The sequence below is a fragment of the Dipodomys spectabilis genome, unplaced genomic scaffold (assembly GCF_019054845.1).
Source record: "Dipodomys spectabilis isolate Male_0828 unplaced genomic scaffold, ASM1905484v1 ptg000008l, whole genome shotgun sequence".
In the NCBI taxonomy this organism is placed as follows: Eukaryota; Metazoa; Chordata; class Mammalia; order Rodentia; family Heteromyidae; genus Dipodomys; species Dipodomys spectabilis.
In genome coordinates this window covers 1,905,758-1,928,608 of record NW_024870685.1, presented here as the reverse complement: position 1 = coordinate 1,928,608, position 22,851 = coordinate 1,905,758, and the positions used below count along the sequence as shown (strand labels likewise).

General features: G+C 36.2%; 2 pseudogenes; one reads left to right on the top strand and one right to left on the bottom strand.

Annotated features, from left to right (window-relative positions):
• Window positions 1-7,213: 7,213 nt before the first annotated feature.
• Window positions 7,214-7,310, bottom strand: LOC122124923 (annotated as a pseudogene).
• Window positions 7,311-16,811: 9,501 nt separating this feature from the next.
• LOC122124906 lies at window positions 16,812-16,910 on the top strand (annotated as a pseudogene).
• The last annotated feature ends 5,941 nt before the right edge of the window (window positions 16,911-22,851 follow it).

Below are 22,851 nucleotides of genomic sequence, written 5' to 3'. Positions count from 1 at the left end.
AAAATAATTCCAAAATGATTCAGTGCACCTACTTTTGCTGAGTTATTTAAGTTATGGCTTCTTTGCTTGACATATTCTCTTCTTTTAAAAATTATCAAATATTAACTTTATTATAAACTTCATCTAATAATTCTTGTTTCAAAAGAGAAGTCCATACAGTTGATGTCACTTGGTTTTCTTACTATCTCAGTTCAAAGTCAACCCAGGCAGGACAGCCTGTTAAACTCTTATCTGTAATTAAGCACTAAAACAGGCAGAATTTGAGTTTTAGCTCAAGCAGTAGAGTAGTAGTTTAGGGGGTAGGTGGGCAGGAAAGACAACTGTATAGGGACAGGGTCCACCTTCTGGTTCAAGCCCTAGAACCAGCACAAAGTAAACAAACAAACAAGAAAATGAAAAACCCACATATTTCCTAAGGACCATCCTTAAAGCACTGGTTTGAGAAGAGGCTCCTTTTGCTGATTATACTCACTGGATCCTGCTTTTTGGAATCCTTATTGCTGTGGAGGACCCAGGACCAGAATAAAGAAATGGATAACTGACTTCTACAACAGGAGAATCATCTCAGGAGAGAAATATCCGTGCATAAGACACTTTAAAATCTCCATGTCTTTGTTTCTTTGCAGTAGAACACTTTTAAAAAAAAGTTATTTATTTTTATTCTATGTTGGCCTTGAAATGGAATATTGTTTCATTTTGTAATACTCCCAACTGGAAGCTTACAGACAAGTTTTATATGAGTAAAGGACACACTCGAAAAGGTAAGGGACAGAGTTTCCTTCAGGCCTTGGATTCTTTTCTTGTACCATAAAAAGGACAGCACAAATTAACTTGAACTTTTTCATTTCTCTATGTTCAATTCCTCTCTTGGGATCAGTTTCCACTTCCAGTAACAGTTCCTTCCACTTAACTCCAGTAACAATCTATGATGCTGCTCCAAGTAAAATTAATATTTTCTGGTTTCATTTAAATAGCACAAGTACATCTTTGGACATGAGGCAACTTGTGTTTCAGAAATAACTTTTTAAAGAGAAAATATGGAATTTAATTCGCTTATAAAACATTATCCATGTACACATGGCCATATAAGATGATGTTAAGTGAATGTACCCCAAGATAGTGACACAACTTGATTTTTCTCTCTTGCTATTGTTTTTAATGTAGTTAACATGTAGTATGTATTTTTTTTGTATCTTGCATATACATTTTATTAATGTGGGGAAGGGAAGGGAAATAACAAAATGCTGAAACAAGGATACAGTATGACCCATTGTAACAATGAGTTGTACAAGGCACTATGTCGAAAATGAACTTTACTACTTGAAGAGGGGAGAAGGAAGTTGGGATGGTGGGGAGGAAAGGGATGGCAGGAGAAAAACAAAAGAGGAGGTAACAGTGCTTGATAGATTATGTACTCATTTACTTATTTATGTAACTCTAACCACTATTTACACCATTTTTACAACCAAAAAAAAATGAAAAAAACTTCCTGGAGTAGTTTAAGTTCAAATTTCCTAATTGCACTGTAATTAAGACCAATTTTAAGTGGGAAGAAGGTTCTCAGAAACATTTCTTTGTGAGTGTGTGTGTTGTGCATTATTTCCCAAGTGTACATAAGTTAACAGTAGGAGAAACAATAGGAATAATATAAGAAAAAGAAGTTTTGTGCTTAAGTTTAATAGTTCAATACACTACAGAAGACTCTACAAATAAGACAACATTGAAACAATAAATTCAAAGCCAGTAAGTAGATCTATGGGAGTGATATAGAGAAAGCATTACTACTAAGTGGAACATGAAGGATGAGGCCACTCTTGTTTTCTACTAGATCTAAATCATGGTAGCTAATCATGAAAATTTGTAATAACATAGTATGGAAGAATAATTCTGTTCACAAAGCAAGTCAGATATAAAAGCATGGACTTAACTGGAAAAAAAAGGCCATGTTGAGAGAGCAGGAATTATACTAGCAATGAACTGGTGGCTAAGATCACATTTCTTATTCTTTCTTTCTTTTTTTGATGATTGTGGGTCTTAAACCCAAGGCTAGATTTCTACCACTTGAGCCACAGTGTCAATTCCAGTTTTCTGGTGGTTAATTTGAGATAAGTGACTCAGAAAACTTGTTCCTACTGGTGCTGGATTTGAACTGCAATACTCAGGAAGTCCACTAAACTTTTGGCCTGGGTTGTGTTCTCAAGCTTCCTCAGTAGTTAAGAGTTCAGATGGGAGCCCCTGGTGCCAAGCAGTCAGAGTATTTCTTAAAGCAACTAGACATATATATGACTTAGGCATGTAAACACCTCAGGACAAGAATAAAAGAGCAGTGAAGTATAGAGGACAGGCCCAATTTTAACTAGCTACTTGGAGGCTGAGTAAGATTAGCTAGCTACTCTGGAGGCTGAGATATGAAGACCACTATTCAAAGCCAGTCCAATCATGAAAATACATGCGAGTATCTCCAAAAAGCCAGAAGTGGAACAATGGCTCAAGTGGTAAACTACTATCCTTGGACACAGAAGCTTAGGGATGATGAATGAATAAATGAGCACTTGCACATGCACGTGCGTGTATACACGTGCATGTACACACACACACACACATGAGTATTTCAATGCGAAGTTCATTTTTTACCATGCTGTACCCTATTTCCCTGTATTAGTTTACAAATTAACAAAATCAGCTAAGCACCTATTTACATAAACTCATCATGTTTCTCTAAAGTCAACTCTCTTTTTAGAAGCATGCTTTTATTTGACCCATATGTAAACTATTCAGGAGTTTGATTCTTCTCCCTCAATTCTGTAGAATTAGATGATTGTTTAGCTTCCTCCTAGCAATACAATTTTGTGAAATCTTGCATCAAGCAACGTATTTCTTTCACTAGAACTCAAGCCTCTGTGAAAAAATTAATAATAGTTTTTTCTTCTCTTTGCTTGCATCTGTAGTTTTATTACCTTCATATATTTCATGATCTGTCTGTGCATGACAAAGACTGCTGTGGAAATAAAAAGACCCGTCGCAGCACTTATCATTTATGTACCATCCATAGATATGATGATGTTTAAATATTACTGAAATTGCTTTGGAATAAATCATGTACACCTTGACTATCATGAAAAAGAAGAATTGGTTTCTCAGCACTTTAGATAAGAACTTGATTGAAAGGAATAAAAGGAAAAGTGAGGAACAACTCAACACATACATTCAAATGAAACAAAACAACCCACATTCAAATGAAACAAAACAACCCAAGAAAACAAATTAATTCAGTAGTCAAGAACCTGCAGGAAATGCAAAGTCTTAAAAAAAACATCAGCTATGACAAACTTATGAAAATCCTGACTACATGGGAGTCTACTCTTGTGAGGATAGAGGTTAAAGCCCAGAGTGGACAGAAAGATCTGTACACAATACCATGCACCTGTTATTCTAAATTCCAGGAAGTATAACATAACGTGGACTGAGCCCAAGGTCATACACAAGGATCTGAAAAATAATCAGGATAATTTAGGACTGGGGAAATGACAAAGTGGTAAAAACACCCATTTAGGGGCCACAAGACACTCAATTCAAACTCTAACATTTGGGTATTAAAGTAAAAAGCTATGATTTTAAATAATTGGAATAATTGTAAGATTTGAGTGGAAAAATGCATTAGAGTGATAGAATGAACCCATGGTTCAATGCTTTCAACTTAAGTGAAAATATTTTATGGTACTTCAGACAAAACAGAGTTACCTTGCAAATGAGCATGGTTGTGCATTTGGGTGATGGAAATACTTTAATTACACAGGTGTAAATTAAATAGATTTTATTTGGGTAGATTGTACTTCTTAAACTAAGAACCTGGATGATGTCCCTGAGATTTTTCTCTCAAGGCTACCACTCTACTACTTTGAACCACAGTACCAATTCTGATTTTCTGTTGGTTGTTTGGTGATAAGATTATCCTGGACATTCTTGCCCAGGATGGCTTCAAACTATGATCGTCAGATCTCAGCCTCCCGAGTAACCAGGATGCCAGGCATGAGCCGTCGATAGTTTTAATAATTTAGTAAATTGTACACTTACTGAAATTATACATTATCATTATAACCTGCATAATATATGTGTGTATGTATATATCAATGCATATGGATAGAAATATTTTAACATATTTTTGTATCTACAGTACATTTATGAAATCATCCATTATAAAATAAAATGGAAACAAAAGTTAATAAGGAGCAAAACAAAGGAAATTATCACATGTTTCTTTTTGTTCAATGGAATACGAATTCGAGAATCAGTTTGGGAAAACCATCTCTACGTTAACAAAATGGATAAGAGCTATTAATTTTAATCCATCTATTTGCCCATGTTGTGCAACCTTACACATGAGTGTCAAAATCAAACCACACTTTTTGCCTTTGCTTTTAACTCACCTGACATAATTTACAGGTTAGATGATGTAATCAAATAAAGATTAAAATAATATTATGTGAGGTTATGAATTAGAGCTGAACATGATTTTGAATATGATAATAGCTAATTAAGTTGCATATTTCTTACGTTTACTCTGTCATGTCCCTCATTCCCACATTAGGAAAGTATATAGAAGGTTCTCACTAAATTATATGTACAATTATGAAAAAAATGTATTGAAAGAATATGGGCACAGTGTGGTTTTAGCTTATTGAGACCTGTAGGAGTAAGTGTGTTTTTGAGGACTTGCAATACATTGTGATGAAGATGAAGGGAGGGATGTTCTTATTCTGGAAAATTGGCTAGAGGGTTGCTCCCACAAAGGAAGTGATGAATTCTTCCAAAAGGTTACAGTAAAATCACTTTCACAACCATGTTCACTGCTGCACTATTCACTGTAGCCAAGTTACAGAAACAGCCCAGATGCCCTTTGGCAGAGTGATGGTTAGAGAATGTGTGCCACATATACACAATTGGATTGAACCCATCCATTTTGAAGACTGTTACATTATTTGCAACGAAATGGATAGGTCTAAAAATATATTAAGTGAACTAAGTCAGAGCCAGACACACAAAGGACCCATATTCTGTGTCATATTTGGAAGCTAGAAATTTATACAAGTTTACACAAAAATATTAACCAAAGCATGCTATTTGCAGAGGAGTATTTCAAAGGTGTAATTTCTTATAAAATTGAAATTTACTCCAACAAAATGAGGACCAGGAAACTATCACTTGAAATATGTGAGTGGAAGTCAAAAGGAAGGAATAAAGAGAGTTATGGAGGAAGAGAGTGATGGTATAATATTCAATGCAGATAGTATGAAACTAGAAAAAATTAAAGTGGGGTGAGGTTTGGAAGGGTGTGGAAAAGTTATATAAAGATCCATTTTACTTAAAAAAACTGATATGTTGAATGAAAATTCCCTTGTACAAGTATGTAAGATAATAAGAATATAATTAAAACAATGGAGACATCTGATCTTAAATTCTATTTCCATCTCTTTTAAAAAATAAAATTATTTGCTCTATAATTTGATCAGAGGGATGGATTTTGTGGCTAGCTAGATCATTGCACATCTGTCTCTCTCTTCCTCTCTCCCTTTCATGGTTCTCATAGGTAATATGATTGCTCCATAATTATCCTAATTTATTTTGCTTTTATATTTTTGGTTGCATCATTTTACTTTCTGCTCTGCCATATCCCAATTCATTTACACAGAAGACATTATTTCCTATTTTCTCATTCTTAGAATAAGCTGCACATGAAGACAACACTGGTCCTCATTTCAGTCTGTACCTTTAAATACGGAGGAAAATCTTTCCTCTGCTCTCTACCAATTTCCTACTCTCCAGTTAGAATAATTTAGAATAGTAAAAATGAAAAAAGAGAAAATAAATAATAGTGAAAAAAATAAACAGATGCAGAAAATTCACCGGATTTTTCTGACCATTTCATCCAATGTGAACTATTGGGGAAATACATGGACAGCAAATTCTCACTGGCACTCAAAGTCTCTGGTTAGGCAATTCTGATGAAGTTGAGGAACAAGGTGAAAAAGTGAGAAATGGTATCAATTGCAAGAAAAAAATGAAATAGTACCAAGCAAATTTCTTCTTTGTTCTGCTGAAAATAATCGCCTTACTACAGTGCAGAGACTACTTTCCAAAAAGGCCACTCATGTGATTACTAGGGATGACGATGAGTATAACCCTCTTCATGGAGAAGCCAACAGTGGACACTTAGACATTGTCCATGAGGTGGTGGCTCAAGGCAGATATTCATGCAATAACTGCGAATGTCTGGACATCCCTGAACAGTACTTATACATGGAATAATAACAGAGTGGCTTCTTTATTTCATCATAATGCAGATACCAATGGCCAAATTAAAGGCCTCTTGACCACCTTGCATCTTGCTGCTGGGAATAGATATAGCAAAGATACGCTGGATCTCCTTCTGTTGAACCATTATATCAAGCCATGTCTGAAGCACAACTTGGAAGAAACTGCATTTGATATTGCCAAAAGGGTAAGTATGTATCACTACCTCTTTGAAGTTGTGGAAAGCTGTACAAATTGTTCTCCTAAGTCCTAATGGATCAGTTAAGTTTCTTAAATTTCAAAATTGCCAGTCCATCCTATCTGTCCATAGAAAATATTTTCACAATACAAAGCAACAGCAATACCTTACTTTAAAAGTTCATGGATTCCATGGTATTCTTCCAAGTGAATTGCCTGACTTTGATGTCAAAATATATTCGAGTTGTTTGTATACATCTATAGTGATTTCTATAGAGTTTGTAATTTTTTAAATCAGAAATAATCTTAACTTATCTGTTGAAATGAGTAGTACAGAAACTAAAGATATTTCTGGTGCTTGTCTGAAAAAGTATATTTTAAAATATTTAGTATTCTGTTTGTATAATGTCCATAATCTATTTCATTCTCTCCTAGATATAATACTTTGAATTTGACATTGTTTTATAATACATAGGTTCATTAATAAATGTGTCCTTTCAGATTGCATTCCATATAGAAACATTTTAAGATAAAATGACAATGTTATCTTATTTCAAAAGTTTTGTAAAGGTTATGCTATGTAAAGGCCTTTCTAAAACGGTGAAGATTGAATACACTGATGTCAAACTAACTTTTATTTCTATTAATTACATATATTATTACACTTGTATATTTGTAATCAACTTTTTAATAACTTTTTTTCATTTCTTGCATCTGAAGAATGAAAAATATGGAATACTTCACAAATTTTCATATCATCTTGGTGCAAGAGCCATGTAAATCTCTGTATTGTAATTCAGGTAGACCTGCTGCTGAAGCATGTACTATCCTGTAAATTTAAGTAATTAATGATGCAATCTTAAGACAGGCATAGATCTTTGGTTGCCTATTTGTATCAAGGAAACCTTATTGTTCCCAAAATTGCTATTCATCTTAATTCTGTAAAATTCTGTGTATGGTGGAAAAAACCTATGTTGTTTGTTCGATTGTTTACATTTGCAAGTTTTTGTCAATGACTATTAAATCATTTTCATTTGAAATTTGATCATACGTTGAAGCCTTTATAGATAGGTGCAAAGGTGATTGATTTTCAAGTACTTATTTATTAACTGAGTTAGCCTTGTGGAGCTAATGGATTCAAAGTAAGCCTTGCTTAACAGCTACTTCTAAACATCTGCAGCTTAAAATTTCCCAAATGAGGGCTTGCTGGCACAAATGTCTCCTTGACCCTTTACCCTTGCTCCATGTAGGAACAGCCCACCCAGAATGTCTTACCCTGACAGCATAGATTGTCTTACTGGAGCAAAACTAATCATAGTTACAAGGGATTATAGAGAGACGAACAGTTCAGACAGAACTGTTCGGACTAGAAGGTATTTTTCAAAATATAACTGCTTATTACACCCTACCATTTCAAAAGTAGCTAAAGCCAAGAAGGTGAAAAAATTGTTCATATGCATGATTACCTAATGTCCTGGCCTGTCTACCATCCAACCAGGTAGGAAGTTACACCACTGATTTTCTATCACCAAATATATTCCATAGCTCCAGGAGAAGTCCATATGTTTCTCCTCCTTATTAGGCCTTAAATTGGGAGTGTTTTAATCACAGTGTTTCCTCTTGCCTCTAGGCTGTACATCTCTGAATGGTAAAGCTTTAGTTCTAATTCTATCAAACACTGAGGTAGAGATAATGGAATAATACTTTAAAACAGTTGCCTTTGATACATTAACCATAACAGAACAATGAAAAACATTTTCTTATATTATAGATAATTATATATTTTATATTTATATGTGCTGATTTTATATTTCACACAGTAAATCTTAGTAGAATTAATTGATAATTTGACTAATTTATATTATTCCAATAAATAGATTGGAATATAAATAATCAGGATTAGAATATATATTAGAATATAAAAAGTATCAATGCAATGTTTTTGGTATAAACTTGTGATACCTTCTACGTGTTCTTGGTCTTCTGAATTCACATGGTAAAAAAAATGTTTTCCTCTAATCTATAAGGGATTTTACTCTGCTGTTCTGTTTAATGTTTTAACTCGCTGGTCCCAAATTGTTTTTCTCCATATTTTTGAAACTTTCCTACTGATTATACTCAAATTTTGCTGATATGATGTCTAAAAAGTATTATTCTTCCACAGGATCCATGGGTCCTAGGATCCCAGGTCCCAGTTATCCGCATCATCAGATAACAAGGACAAGAGTTCCCACCTACGCCCATGCAACATGCCAAGAGAAAGTCATTGAAGACCCATCTCAATTTCTCATTTCTTATATTTCAGGGCCCCAATTCCTTGAAATGCAGGAATTAGCAGTGAGCAATTGGGAAATGCAAGGCAACTTAAAATGCAAGATGAAATCACAAAATGTGAAAGTACAGTAATTCAAACTTTCAATTTTCAGATGACCATCCCATATGAGTGAAAAAGTCCACAAATGTCACAAGATTATTTGTAATACCCCTCTCTTAATGATTGATGAATGATTTCAGTCAAGTATCAGCAAGCTAAAAAATAGTTCCTGAACGATAGATCCATAATTGGTCTACCAATGCTAGGAATACTTGACATAGAGGTCAAATATAATTCAGAAAAACATTAATTGAGAAGATCTTTAGTGCTTCAAAACACTGGTACTTCAGTAAAACTTGGTTCTGTAGTATAAAAATGTTGTCATTCTCAAACAAATTATAACCTACATTTAATCTGCTGAAAGTATATTCCTTTTCAAATAAACTTTAAAAAATCACATTTGCCAAAAAAAAAAACACTTTACAAGTGATGATGTTTAGTGTGGTTAATAGTTTTTCAAGTGTAGGGAGCAAGTTACAATAGAGTTGATTTATTTACCCAGCACTAATGCCAAACAAGTTCAACCATTCCTTAAAGTGTATGAATAGTACCCCCCACCCATTGTGTTTTTCAGTAGGTGGCTTCGCAAATTTGTTAAATAGATCAGCCTCCCATATTTCAAACCAAAACATTAGCTAATAAAGTAAATTTCATCACATAATAAGTACATTTTAAAAAGTCATGAATAGTTGCCTTATCATATGGTGTTTTATGTTTTCCCTGTCTAACATAGTAAGAAATACGACTTAAAGAATTGAATATGAGTACTCATCAGAGATTTGACAAACATACAATCTGTCTTCTATTTCTATCATTTTCCTTTACAGTAGTAAATTTTAGTTTTCTTCTTTTGCTAAATCTTATAGATAGTAGAAAATATTATCCCATGTAAAATAAAATAATCACAAACCATTGTACAAAGCCATTTATAAAAACTGGTAGTTAGGAATGCATTCTAAGCTATTTTTAAACTTTCTTGTTGACTACAGATTAACCTTCCAAATGGATGGCAATGAAATCATGTCTAGGTGCTTCAGGTCTCCAGTCTTGCAAATTGCTACTTCAGATGAATGAATTATGAAAATATAAGCTGACATCAGTTCAAGTATATGCAGAATTGAAACTCCATGGAATGTATATAAACCTTTCAAAGTACTGACAGACAGTTTAACAGAATGACTATCAGGAAGTTGAAATAATGGTAATAATAGTAAAGGAATAATAGTAAAGACATAGGATGAATGAAGAATGGAACAAGGGGCAAGTACAGCTAGAATACCTAATATACACATGTGAGAAAGGAAGTGGTAAATCGGAAATAAATCTTGTAGAAGGGGTTGGTTGAGAAAGATAGAAGGAGTGACTCTGATCCCGGAACATTGGGCAATTAGATGGACATATTTAATTGTAACACACTTTCAGAACCTTTTGAAATTGAGTGAAAAAACACAACAAAAAACAAAAACACACAAAAAGCACAACCAAACATCAATCTCTATAGAGTACGATTATGACCTCTCAAAATTTTAAATAGTTAATGAAGGACAATCTTGGGAAAAGCATACAAAGCTGTTCGAAGTGAGCAATTTTGGGTAGAGGAGGATTTTTAACAGATGTAAATAGATTGTTTAAAGTTATAAATCACCTATATCTGCTGCAAATATTTTCTTCTGTGAGTTCTCTTGGTCTGAACTGGATATTCTAGTCTTGAGCCACATTTGATAGCTTGTGAAGATAGAATGGAAGAAACAAGATCAAGAACCCATTCCCATTACTCCATTGGAGAGGAAACAGTCCTCTACGTTTTCTCTCATTTCTATTGACTAGTTTTACTCATAAGTATAAGTCAAGTGATTTGAATTATATATTTCCTTCTTTGTTCTGGCAAAGTAATTGGTCAAAATAATTCACTAAATATTATTAGCCATTTTTTTCTATCATCTGTTTTCTTGTCCAAGTGAGTCCATTAAACTTCCCCCTTGCCACGGAAACCCAACATCAATGTTAATGAGGACAATCTCTAATGTAAAACTGTGTCTCCAAAATACCAGTCCAAGAAGCTGTGATCACAAATATTTAGCTATACATTTTTCTTTTTTCTTTTACCTTAAAAGTCTTCTTGTGTCTAAAGTGCCCTCAAAAATAAGTACTCCACCAATTTTTGGAAGAGTCACTTATAACCTCAAAGATATATTTTGCTAACAAGATGCTTAGAGGAAACTGAAGTATACTGCACTTTTATCTTCTCTCTTAAGACTCTCCTTAGATACCATATCAGGAACAGTGAAGTTATTCTTTGCAAAAATATTTCAATAGATTATTTTTTTCTCTTTGTCTTTCATTTGCTCAAAAAGATGTATGGAGAAGAATAGAGTTGAATCAACCATACCTTGGATGACAGTGTCTTTTACAAAAGGACAATGCTCCTATGTCCTATTTCTCTATCCTCCTCTTAGCTCTTGCCTGATTTCCAACTAATCACAAATTCTTAGCTTCAAGTCTAATGAAGGTGAAGGACTATAAGGCCTCCCCCATTGCTACATTGTAGGGCTAGATCTCTGGCAGGAGTTAAGTGTGAACGACGCACACAAGGAACACACGTTAGGAGAACAGGCTTAAGCAGGTCTGGTTTATTTCTGCACAAGGGTTGGGATTTTATAGCCCCAGGTTTCCCAACCTCCTGAGTCCTTCCCAGCCAATTACTTAGCGGGGAGTTGATGATGGGCACTGCTTGGTGACAGGCACTGATTGGGCCCCCAGGGGCATGTAGGGAGCATGGACAGTTCATGGCTTGCAAGCTCGGCAGACGTGCCTGTGGGTCACGTCTCTATGAGCAGGAAGTGTGCTTCAACTGCTATTCTAGCTGACTCAACCAGATCTGACCGGCTCTACCCACAATTTTCCCCTTTTCTATTAAAAGGACCATCATTATGGTGACCCGTTGTTGGAGGCGTTTTTGCCAGGAGTGCAAGCATTTAATAATTCCTAGGAGAGTAAGCCCTACAAGTGCAAGGCCTCCCCAGATGACCAGAGAGGATGGCAAAAACCATTGTTGTAACTTTTAAAGCACATCTTCTAAAAAGGAGGCAGCGGGAATAAGCTGTACGGTGGTCTGGTTTAGGTGGGTAAGATCATGCAGCAAGTTTTGGGTGAAGTTTAAGTACTTAAGGGACCAAGGGTCTTTGATGTAGTTACTAAGTTCAGTGAAATTGGGTGCGGGAGTGGAAAGCTGACAGAAAGAAGTAGTCATAGCATTACATAGTCCTCCTTATTGTAATCAAAGAAACGTAATCTGTTCTTGGAACAAGTCTATTCGTTGTTGGAGCACAAGGAGGCCTCCCTTAAGCTGATTGAGGGATGAGCTGGTTTATCTGTTGCATGGTGGACACGCTTTGGGACAGCAATATAGCGGCGGTGGTAGCTGAAGCCTCTGTAGCAATGATCAATCCTAGTGCTCTTTTAGTGCGCGGACGAATCAATTGAACCTGGGAAAACTGAGAGTCATTAGTAGCCAGAACAATAAATGGGGGAACACGTACCAAACCTGCAAAAGGATAGGAGCCATTGGGTTGCCAGTGATTGCTGTGAGTGCCAGTAGCGGAGGAGTTGTCTCCTAGACAAAAAAAGAACGGGGCTCTAACCACTACCATTCCTGACACCTGGTCATATCCAGATCAGTTACAGAGACGAGTATTGGCCAATAGGAAAGGGGACAAACCGAGGCAGGAATATGATGAGCAAAAGATTGGCATGGGGAGTCCTAGGTCTCCCAATCGTCCTCCTGAAGTGTCATAAAACTCCTTTAGATTTTGTGGTTTGTGATCTTTTTCAGATTGGTTGTATATAGCTGGGTCTCTACCCTTAAAAGAGTTTTAAAAGAGAAACTATGAAGATGAAGCAGTGGGTGAGGCTTCAATAGACTTGAAGCCAAGAAGCTGTGTTTAATTGGAAATCAGGAAAGAGCTGAGAGGAGGACATACAAGTAGGACACAGAAGCGTTGTCCTTTTGTAACAGACCTTTCTTCCAAGGAATGGGTGATTTACCTCTATTTTTCTCCATACATCTTGGTGAGCAAATGCAAGAACAAGAGAAAAATAATATATTGTAATAATTTTGCAAAGAATAACTTCACTGTTCCTGATATGGTATGTAAGGAGAGTCTTAAGTGAGAAGATAAAAATGGAGTATTTTTTGGTTTCCTCTAAGCATCTTGTTAGCAAAATATATCCTTGAGGTTAGAATTGATTGAAACAAAAAGTGATGGAGTACTTATTTTTCTGGGCAATTTAGACACAAGAAGACTTTCAAGGTAAAGGAAAAATAAAAAAGTTAGCCAAGTATTTGTAATCACAGCTTCTTTGACTGGTTTTCTGGAGACAATTTTTACATTAGATTTGTCCTCATTAACATAGATGTTGTTTCATGGCAACCAAATGCAAGAGGAAAGTTTAATGGACTCGCTTAGTCAATTAAACAGCATAATCAGGAAAATGGCAAATAATCTTTAGTGAATTATTTGACCAATTACTTTGCCAGAATAAAGAAAGAAAATGTAATTCAAAAAGAATTGACCTAAAAGTATGAATAAAATGTAGTGAAGAGAGATGAGAGAAAAAATAGTGGATTGTTTTCTCTACAGTGGAGTAATGGGTTCTTCATCTTGTTTCTTCCATTCCATCTTTCCAAGCTATTAATTGCGGTACAGGACTGGGGTATCCAGTTCAGACAAAGAGAACTCATAGAAGAAAGATAATATTTGCACAGATATAGGTGATTTATAACCTTAGATAATCTATTTAAATCTTTTCGGAATCCTCCCCTACACCAAACTGCCCTCTTTGGACATCTTTGTTTGCTTTTACCAAGACTTCCCTCCATTAACTGCTTAAAATTTTTGAGAGGTCATATTCATACTCCCTAGAGAGTGCTGTTTGGTTGTGATTTTTATGTGTTTTTGTGTTTTTTAACTGAATTTCCAAAGGTTGTGCAAGTGTCTTACAATTAAATATGTCCACCTAATTATCCATTGCTCCTGGATCACAGTGACTCCTTCTATCATTCTCAACCACCCCCTTCCCCAAGATTTATTTCCGATTTACCACTTCCTTTCTCAAATGTGTAGATTGAGTATTCTAGCTGTACTTGCCCCTTGTTCCATTTTTCATTCATTCTATGTCTTTACTATTATGCCTGTCTGGTTTCAACTTCCTGATAGTCATTCTGTTAAACTGTCTGTTAATATTTGAAAGGTTTATATACATTCCATGGAGTTTCAATCCTGGATATACTTGAACTGATATCAGCTTATATTTCCATAATTCATTCATCTGCAATAACAATTTGCAAGACTGGAGACTTGAAACACCTAGACATGATTATATTCTCATTCATTTGAAGATTAATCTTTAGTCAACAAGAAAGTTTAAAAATGGCTTTGAATGTATTCTTAACTACCAGTTTTTATAAAGGGCTTTGTAAAATGATGTGTGATTATTTTATTTTACATGGAATAAGACTTTCTACCTCCTATAAGTTTTGGAAAAAGAAGAAAACCAACATTTACTACTATAGAGGAATATGATAGAAATAGAAGATAGATTTTGTCACATCTCAGATGAGTACCCATACTCAAGATTTAAAGACATATTTATTACTATGCTAGACAGAGGGAAAACAAAACAGTATATGATAAGGCAAGTATTTATGACTTTGTAAAATGCCCCTTATTAAGTGATGAAATTTACTTTATTAGCTAACGTTTGGGGTTGAAATATGGGAGGCTGATCCATTTAACAAATTTCTGGAAGGCACCTACTGAACAACACAAATGGTGCGTGGTACTATTTCTAGATTTTAATGAATGTTTGAACCTGTTTGACATTAGTGCTGGGTAAATAAATCAACTCTATTGTATCTTGCTCCCTACACTTGAAAAACTTGTAATGTCACTAAGTGTCATCTACTTATCAAAGGTTATTTTGGCAAGTGTGATTTCAAAAAGTTTATTTGAAAAGGAATACACTTTCAGGAGATTAAATGTAGTTTGGTTTGAGAATGACAACCTTTTTATACCACAGAACCAAGTTGTACTAAAGTACCAGTGTTTTGAAGCACTACCGATCTTCTCAATTAATGTTCTGCTGAATTACATTTGACCTCTAAGTCAAGTTTTCCTGACCATGGTAGATCAATCACGGATCCATCCTTACAGGAACTATTTTTTGGGCCCACTTATGCTGGACTGATATATTATATTAGTCATTAGGGGAGGGGTATTAAAAATAATCTTGTGACATTTTCTGATCTTGTTCACTCATATGGGCTGGCCATCTGTAAATTCAGTTTGAAATACAGTAATTTCTCTCGATTTTGTGACTTCATCTTTCATTTTAAGTTGCCTTGCATTACACAATTGCTTGCTGCTAATTCTTGTTTCTCAAGGAATTGGAGCCCTGAAATATAAGAAATGAGAAATTGAGATGGATTTTCAGTTACTTTCTGCTGGCATGTTGCGTAGGCTTAGGTGAGAAGTCTTGCCCCTGTTATCTAATGATGCAGGTAACTCAGCCATAAGATATTAGGACCCATGGGTCTATAGAAGAATAATGTCTTTTAGATATCATATTAGCACAATTGGAGTATAATCTGTAGGAATGCATCAGAAATATGGAGAAAAACAGTTTGGGACCAGTGAGTTAAAACAATAAACAGAGCATCAGAGTAAAATCTCTTATAGATTAGAGGAAACAACATTGATTTTTAACAATGTGAATTCAGAAGACCATGAACACATAGAAGGTATCACAAGTTTATATCGAAGACATTGCATTGATACTTTTTATATTCTAATATATATTCTAAACCTAATTATTTATATTCCAATTCTATTTATTGGAATAAATAAATATCAATTTACTTTTCAAATTATCAATTGATTCTAGTAAGTTTCACTGTGTGAAATATAAAATCAGCACATATAAATATAAAATATATAACTATATATAACATAATATAATAGCACATGTTTTGCATTGTTCTGTTTTGGTTAGGGTATCAAAAGCAACTCTGTTTTAAAGTATTATTCCATTATCTCTACCTCAGTGTTTGGTAGAGTTAGACTTAAACCTTTACCTTTTGTAGATTTACAGACTGAAGGCCAGAGGAACCATTACCAATTTATAGCCTAATATCAAGGAGAAACATATGGACTTCTCCTGGAGCTATGAAAATATTTGGTGATAGAAAAGCATTCGTCTAAGTTCCTGCCTGGTTGGAAGGTAGACAGGCCAGGACATTAGGTAATCATGCATATGAACAATTTTTTCACCTTCTTGGCTTTAGCTACTTTTGAAATGGTAGGTATAATAAAAAATTATATTTTGATAAAAACCTTCTAGTCTGAAAAGTTCTGTCTGAAATATTCATCTTTCTATTATCCCTTGGAACTAAGATTTGTTTTGTTCAAGTAAAACAATTTACACTATCAGGGTAAGATATTCTGGTTGGTCTGATATTACATGGAAGAATGGTAAAGTGTCAAGTAGACATTTGTGCCAATGAGACTTCATTTGGGAAAATTTCAGCTGCAGAAGTTTAGAAGTAGCTCTTAAGAAAGGCTTACTTTGAATCTGTTAGCTACACAGAGCTAACTCAGTTGGATAAATAAGTACTTGAAAAAGCCATCCCCTTTGGTCCTAGCTAAAAATGCTTCAAAGTATGATTAAATCTAAAATGAAAAAGATTTAAAATAGTCATTGACAAAAAAATTGCAAACGTGAGCAATCAATTGAACAATATAATTATTTTCCATTATACACAGAATTTCAGGGAAAGAAGATCAGTAGCATTGTTAGGAACAATAATGTTTCCTTGTTACAAATAGGCACCCAAGGATATAATCCTGTATAAATATTGCATCATTAACTACCTAAATTTAGAGGACATTATATGCTTCAGCAGCACATATATCAAAATTACACCAATACAGAGATTAACATGGCAATTGCAAAGGATGATATGAAAATCTGTGAATTGTTCCATAATTTTCATTCTTCAGATGCAAGAAATGAAAAACAATTATTAAAAAGTTGATTACAAAATTACAAGTGTAACAATACATGTAATTCATATAAATAAAAGTTAGTTTGACATCAGTGTATTAAATCTTCACCTTAGAAAGGCCTTTACATTGCATAATCTTTATAAAACTTTTAAAATTAGACAACATTGTCATTTTATTCCAAAGAAATATACTATAAAGACCTAGTAAAAAAGGAATCTTAAACTGTTTTGGTATGGAATGCAATCTGAAAGGACACATTTATTAATGAACCTATATGTTATAAAACAATGTAGTATTCAAAGTCTTATATCTAGGAAAGAATAAAATAGATTATGGGCATTATACAAACAGAATACAGAATATTTTAAAGTATAATTTTTCAGATAAGCACCAGAAATAACTTTAGTTTCTTTAGTACTCATTTCAACAGATAAATTAAAATTATATCTGAATAAAAAAAGCAAAAACTCGAGGGGGTCCAAGATGGCGATGGGGAAGTAGGGGAATGCCACAGCTCTCCCCAACCAAAAAGAGAGTTCGAGTTCCAACGTTTAATCTCCTCAAGATACCGACAACAAAAAAATCAACATCCAGACAAAAATAGGAGTAAAAAGAAGAATTTCACAACAGAGAAGCATGAAGACCCCTCCCCCAACGTCTAATGGTCACAAAGCAGCGTACCAAGCCATGGCCAGCCTGGCCTGGTGGGAGCTGCCGGTGGCCCAGAGACACAGGGAGCTGTGTGCAGATCACCCGCACCAAAGCCCCTTGAGGTACCAGTGTCAGAACGCGGATCTTGACGAATGAAGAAACTTTCGAGCAGGGAACTTACACAAAGATCCCACCCCTTCCCCTCACTCTCCATTTGAGCAGAGTGGCTCCATCCCACCAAAGCCACTCAGCCCCATGGCAGGAACCTCAGAGATACATGAGATGCCCACAGAACACCAGAGCAGAAGAACTGAAAAGAACTGATGCTGATCAAGAGAGCGCAAACAGAGACAAACCCCAGAGATCAGCACCTGCACAGAGGCCCCTTCCCCACCCCTCGGGTGGAGGCCGGAGGCCCATCCCGTGGAGTGGACCCAAACAGTATCAATGGAGGCAGTGACAGAAAAGAAACACATGGAGCCACCACCTCTCAGCCTAGCCCACAACTACCTCAATTGAACTCTCACTGCAACGGCAACCAGCAACCTACATCACACAGAAACAACTAGCTCCAGGGTGAGTACCCCGCAGGGGACAGTGTATTCCTCAAGGGAGACCAGAGCTGGTGGGAATCCCCAGACCCCCTACCCCAAAACCTGCACCACAGGACCCACTAAAACTAGAAACTGTTCAAGAGCTCCACCAGCCCATGGATCACACTCAGCTGGCAAGGCTTGAACAAGAGAGACCCTGGAAGGAAGCTTAAATGCCCAAGCCTGGAACAATGCCACTGGGTGAAGACATCCAACGGTAGAAGAAATTTGAACTGTGTACTCCAAGCTGCGTAATCTAGGTGGGATACATAGCAGCACAGGTCCATCAGGTGTGCCCCAGGCTGGGGTCTGGGACCAGGCCTGGGGATCTGGTGCCTGAGCAACATAACTAACTCCTCCCAACTGAAATCAGAAGGTGAGTATACGCTTCAGCAGAGGGGAGAAAAACAGGGGAAACGCACCCCTGGTAATCATGCCTGTGACAGCAAAAGACGCAGGGAGTTCAGGACAAGAGAAGCCCAAACCCCACAAGAACCCGACCCATGTATTCTAGGCTGGGAATTGAACAACACAGGCCTCCAGCACCTGATAATAGTCAGGAGCTCAGGCTGGTAAGTTGCTCAGCAGTACAGTGCTTGTCTTATGTGCAAGAGGCCCTGGATCTGATTCCTCAACAAAACATAAGCAGAAAGGGCCAGATGTGTTGCTATGGGTCAAATGGTAGGGTGCCAGCCTTGAGCTGAAGAGCTGAGGGACAGCACCCAAGACCAGAGTTCAAGCCTACAACTAGCCAAAAAGTAAAACAAAACAAAACATCAGGAGACCATAGCAGACTCCAGCATCTGGGAGAGTACATCCAGCACATCCGAACTCGCCAAGAGCACCTGTAGGAACAAACAGGAGCAATCTAGGCTGCTCAACCCTTCTAAAGGCGGGAACTGCCAGTGATCTACAGCAGAGAGCTGAGAATCCTGTGTGGGTCAGACCAGCAGCTGGAGGTCGGCCCCCAACAGAACTGAGATCAGGTACAGACTCTCTCTACCAGCACAGAAACAGTAATCAAGCAAAGACAGACACCTATTGACCAAAACAAAATTTCAGATTAGTCTTCAATAATCCTTGAATCCCCATGAGAAAATCACAGAGAAATATTAAAAGGTTTATCAACACCTAGGATAGCAAGCTATCTCTAAAAGCCAGCAGCAATCCAGGGGAGAGCCCCAGTGGGAGAAAAGCAGGAATGGAAGACAAACACTATATCCAAGACATGCTGGAGGCAATGACTCAAGAATAAAGTGAGAAATAGACCAGAATTTGAAAGAACACTGGGTCGAAATACCAAAAGAGGTGCAGGACATCAAACAGGAGATGCATGCAAAAATAGAGGTAGCACACACCTCACTAAGCCGTGAGATAAGTGACAAAAATAGAGGCAGTACATACCTCATTAAGAGGTGAGATTAGTATTTTGAAAACCAACATTGAATCCATTGAAATCAACAATGAGTCCCTTTCCTCCATGCAAACCACAATGGAAACCACAGTTAACAGAGTGAACAAAATGGAATACAGAAGACAGAATACATCAACTGGACCAAAAAATTACAGATATTGAAAAATCACTTAAATTATACCAAAGGGAAATTCACGGACAAGCAGATAGTGCCAAGAAATTTAACCTTCATATACGAAGATGAGGAATATCAAAGCAAGGGAATGCAGCACCTATTCCACAAGATAATCGGTGAAAATTTTCCCCATCTCTAAAAAGAACATCTTATCCACATAACAGAAGCATATAGAACACCTAACAAGCAGGATCCCAGGAGAAACACTTCTAGACACATTATAGTATAAATGATAGATCTGAATGATAAGGAAACAAACTTGCATGCAGCAAAAATGAAGAAGGAGCTATACTACTAAAGGAAAATTATTACAATCACTACAGATCTCTCTACACAAACACTGAATGCAAGAAAGGCCTGGGAAAGTACCACATGAGCACTGAGAGCCAATAACTGCCAACCCAGACTGATATACTCGGCAAAGCTAGCATTCACATTCCATGGAGAAATGAAAATTTTTAATAGCAAAGAAAAAACTAAATTAATACATAAACATTAAGCCAGCATTACAAAGACTACTAAAAGGTGGAACACAACCTGAGAAAAGCAACCAGGAACAGGGACCTGCACCCAGACAAGCATTAATAGAAGTCTATCTGAGCAAGGACAGAGGAAAAGAAAGAAGAAAAACAGTGACCATAATGCATCTCTCTATTCTATCTCTTAAGATTAACGGACTTATTTCACCAATCAAAAGAAAAAGAACTGCAGATTGGATCCTAAAACAGGACCCATCCATCTGTTGCCTTCAGGAGACCCACCTCTAAGCCAAACATGCAAACAAACTCAGAGTGAAGGGCTGTAAAAGGATCTACCAATCAAATGCCCCTAATAAGAAAGCAGGTGTAGCAATCCTTATATCTGATAAAAATAAACTTGTCATTAAAATCATTACAGTGTCAAACCATCCCTGCATCTCTGGGATGAAGCCTAACTGGTCATAGTGTATGATTTTTTTTATGTGTTTCTGGATTCTTTTAGCTAGAATCTTGTTAAGGATCTTTGCACCTGAGTTCATCAAGGAAATTGGCCTGTAATTCTCCTTTTTGGTTGGGTCTTTGCATGGTTTGGGGATGAGTGTGATATTGGCTTCTCTGTTTCTCTGAAGAGCTTGAGGAGTGTGGGTATTAGTTCTTCTTTAAAGGTCTTACAGAATTCTGCTATGAATCCATCTGGTCCTGAGCTTTTTTTTGTTGTTGGAAGACCTGTGATTGCTTCCTGTATCTCGTTGTAGGATATTGGCTTATTTAATTGGTTCACTTCTTTGCTCAGTTTGGGCAACTTGGATTTCTCTAAAAATGCATCCATTTCTGCCAGGTTTTCTTCCTTTAGAGAGTATAACTTTTGAAAGTAGCCCATTAGGATTGTTTGGATATCTTGGGTACGTGTTATGATTTTTCCCGTGGCATCCCTAATCTTGTTAAAATGGGTTTCCTCTCTTATTTTTTTTAATTAATCTTGCCAACGGTCCATCAATTTTCTTTATTTTTTCAAAGAACCAGCTTTTTGTTTGGTTAATTTTGGCTGTAATTACCTGATTTTCTAATTGGTTAATCTCTGCTCTTAATTTGGTTATCTGGCTCCGTCTAGTAACTTTAGGTTCCATTTTTTCATGTTTTTCTAGCTGTTTTAATTGCAACATGAGATTATTTACTTGGTCTGTCTCCATTTTCTTGATGTGGGCAATGAGGGCGATAAATTTACCCCTCAGGACAGCTTTTGCTGTGTCCCACAAGTGTCTTTGCGAGGTTTTTTTTTTTTTTCGTTTTCATTGAGTTGTAGGAAATGTTTTATTTCTTCTCTGATCTCTTCCATTACCCAAGCATTGCTAAGAAGTGTGCTGTTCAATTTGCATGTATTAGAGAAATTTCTGCCGTATGCTTTGTTATTGAGAACTAGCTTGATTCCACTATGGTCAGATAAGATACAGGGGATTATGTCGTCCCTTTGTATTTGCTTAAGTTCCTTGCATGAACTATGATATAGTCTATTTTGGAGAAAGTTCCATGAGCTGCTGAGAAGAATGTGTACTGTGTTGTGTTACGGTGAAATACTCAGTAGATATCAGTTAATTCCGCTTGAAGTATGGCCTCACTTAATTTGGTAGCTTCTTTTCCAATCCTCTGGGTGGTAGGCCTGTCCTTTGGTGAGAGTGGTGTGTTGAGGTCTCCTAGTATTATCGTATTTGGATCTATTTTATTCTGTAAGTCAATAAATGTAATCCAACTCATCAACAGAGCCAAGGTCAAGAATCACATGATTTTTGCCACAGATGCAGAAAAGACCTTTGATAAAATTCAACATTCATTCATGCTAAAGGCTCTGGAGAAAATAGAAATAGCAGGAACATTTCTTAAAACAATTAAACCAATTATGACAGACCAATAGCCAATAATACACTTAATGGGGAAAAGCTACAACCAATTCTCCTAAAATCAGGAACAAGGCAAGGATGCCTACTGTCTCCACTGCACTTCAATATAGTCCTGGAAGCCTTAGCCAGGTCAATAAGGCAAGAAAAATACATGAAAGGGATCTGCATAGGGAAAGAAGAGGCTAAACTATTCCTTTTTGCAGACAACATGATACTATACCTTCATGATCCCAAAAACTCCATCCCCAAACTCTTAGAAATCATAAATCACTTCGGCAAAGTAGCAGGATACAAAATAAACCCACAAAAATCAGTTGCCTTCCTGTACACTGACAATGTACAAGAAGAGAGGGAAATAAAGGGAGTAACCCCATTCACAATAACCTCCCCCAAAATAAAATATTTAGGAATTAACCAAAGATGTAAAAGAACTATTTAATAAAAACTATAAAAAGATAAAGACAGAAATTGCAGAAGACTCTAGGAAATGGAAAGACCTCCCATGCTCTTGGATAGGCCAAGTTAATATAGTGAAGATGGCAATACTGCCAAAATTAATATACAAATTCAATGCATTCCCTATTAAAATCCTAATGACTTACATCACTAAAATACAGAAAACAGTCCAAAAATTCATATGGAACAACAAAAGACCTAGAATAGCCAAACCAATTCTAGGGAATAAAGGCAAAATGGGAGGGATATCCATGCCGCACTT